Source organism: Garra rufa, chromosome 16, assembly GCF_049309525.1.
Source record: "Garra rufa chromosome 16, GarRuf1.0, whole genome shotgun sequence".
Classification (NCBI taxonomy): Eukaryota; Metazoa; Chordata; class Actinopteri; order Cypriniformes; family Cyprinidae; genus Garra; species Garra rufa.
The window spans coordinates 9,366,298-9,368,921 of NC_133376.1; the positions used below are offsets into that span (position 1 = coordinate 9,366,298).

Sequence of the window (2,624 nt, forward strand, 5' to 3'; positions counted from 1 at the left end):
AAAAAATGCCAATGTACTAGTTACTTGTAGTAAAACGAATGTATTATGGAGTTATTGAGGGGAAAACACTTCATGTAACTGTTTGTCCATGTGTGCTGTCATCATCAATGAACTAAAACGCATTTCATTAAAATACATGAGCGATTGAGTGCGTATGTCACAATACCGCTACTGCGCATGCGCCAAAATTCAAACACACTCGCGCTAACGGCTGAGTCTGAGCAATGGCTGGGGCTAAACAAGTCATCTGCGGTAAGATGTTTTTCTTAGCAAGTGGAAGGATAACAAATGTGCCAATACCTTCACATAATAAACGACAATGATTTTATAGACGGGCACGAAGACAGACTGACATCACTGAGAGGAAACGATGAAACGCCTTTGAATGTGGCAGCGGTGCAGGTAATTTATGCTAATTTACTCAACGCTTTATTCCTACGCTAATATTTCATAGAAACTAAGTGTTATATGATTGTTTTGGTCTGCAAGAGCCTCTGTCTCTATATAGAGCAGATAAGTTTTTTAAAATATTCCCTTGCATTGTTTTATATATGATGTTATGATTACAGCTGCATTGATGTGTTTTGCAATTTGCTTGCATTAAAGTTAATTTTAGCTACTGGGTAGGTTAATGAACGATCTGTATGGAGATACTGTGAGCTCATTGTTTTCACTGGATAAGCAATGCCACATTTGGAAATTATTTAAAGCTGTCTGACAAAAATAACGTAGTCTAGACTAGAACTATAAAACTGCAAAAAATGGAATTATTTAAATAAAATCACCTTGAATTCATATAGTAAATTACAGTAACGTTACTTGGTTATATTGCACCAAGTGCATTGACATGTCAGTGACATGCCTAGAGTGGGTGCATAAGAACATGCATGTTGTGTACATTGCATAAAGGTAACAGTACACTAAAGAATGTGATTATGGGGTTTTAAAAATATGGTTATTGTGCTATTCTCGTTTGTGTCCCATGAATAGGTAATGAGTCCCGAAATTCTCAGAAAACAGAAATGGAGGCAGAACCTGCAGATGTGGATGGCAGTGATGTGAATGATGGAGTGTACACAGAAAAGGTTAAATATGTAGACAAATCAAATCAACAAAATATGTGTCTCCATGTACTATTTAATAAAATTCTAGTGCATTTAATCTATTAAATAACTGTAGAGGTTTTGGATATGGTAAGATTAAACTTATTTTAGTGAATGAAGTACCACATTTCAGCTATCATGTTGTTAGGGTGGGTACACAAAATATTATTTTATCCTTGCTTCTAGAAAATCCTCAATCTATCTGCTTTCTAACAGCTTCATATGGCCGTAAACATTTATCTTAAACGTGTCTTTAAGCACTATAGATTATTAAAGTTTCACTTTCACTGTGACAAAGGCAGTAAATGTGGTGCGGGAAACTATTAATTGATTATTCTACAATTAATTGCACTATAAATTATACTACGATTGGAAAACACAGTAAATTGATAAACTGTTTGGCGTGATGACGTTTAATGCCTCCGACAGGCCCTGTAGTCCCATTTAGCAGCATGTTAGCAACCATCTTTTTCAAGTAACATAAGAGTTTAAAAATTAAAATACGAATCAAAAGTGGGGTTTAACTGGTGTTTTTTTTATGTCATAGAATAAAATGTGAAAGGAGTATGAGTTTGTGTGAACGGCGGACCTTATTTTAGGGGATTTAATCAAAATTGTCATTCAAAAATCCATGTAATAGTTCCACCCCTGTTTTCTCCAGGCCAAAACGATGCACATATTAGGTATTATGAATGTCAACACTTTATTTAATTGATGCTAAATAGCAAATTAAATTGTAACCTTAGCTGTGAACTCTGTCATTGAGCATTTGGGCTACTATATTTTAGTTCTTCATGTATATAGAGACATATTATTTGAATGGGCATGCAGGCTGTGCTTTGTTGTTCTGCCATGTCCTTGTAGTATCTGGGAATATTTTACAACTACAACTTACAAACATATATACATAATTAGTATTCTGCAGTTTTAAAAGAATCTTTAACTTTACCAACTGTTTAATATTCAGTATATTTGTCATCTTATAGTAGTTTATCACTTTGGTACAATGTTGGATTGCAAGTCTTAAGTATATGGTTCAGAAAATTTATTGTAATTATCTTATCAAAATCTAACTTTTATCTTTTTTTTTTTTTTATACAGATGCTGGAATCCAGACATTTCTTCACCTGGGGCCTTCTGGGGATGGCAATAAACCAAAAACTAACCAAGCTGTGGGAATACAAACCTGTAGACCTTTAGCTGGACCACTACAATTGATGTTCTGTTTCTTATGCCTGTTCAGTGTTTTGATCAGTTATATATGTAATTGTTTCTTTTTTCTGTTTGATTGTGCATGTCAGTAACATTTTTTTCCCCTATTTAAATAAATTCTGTTTAAATAAAGATGTTTCTTTGTGTAGCTTACTGTACCATTTAACATTTAAGGCTCAAGGTGTGAAATGTGCAATGCACTGCAACTTTGTAGAGTGTAGTGTCTCACATGTGTCCTGTATTTAAAGATCAAAGAACACATATTAAAATATTAAATATGCATGAAATATATGGTTTCATATATGTCTA

At 33.7% G+C, this 2,624-nt stretch overlaps 1 long non-coding RNA gene across 1 annotated transcript; it reads left to right on the forward strand.

Annotated features, from left to right (window-relative positions):
* Positions 1-240: 240 nt before the first annotated feature.
* LOC141287998 (uncharacterized) lies at positions 241-2,409 on the forward strand. Its single transcript, XR_012339601.1, has 3 exons — positions 241-402; positions 991-1,085; positions 2,205-2,409. It is a non-coding gene; the product is annotated as an uncharacterized lncRNA (long non-coding RNA).
* Positions 2,410-2,624: the final 215 nt, after the last annotated feature.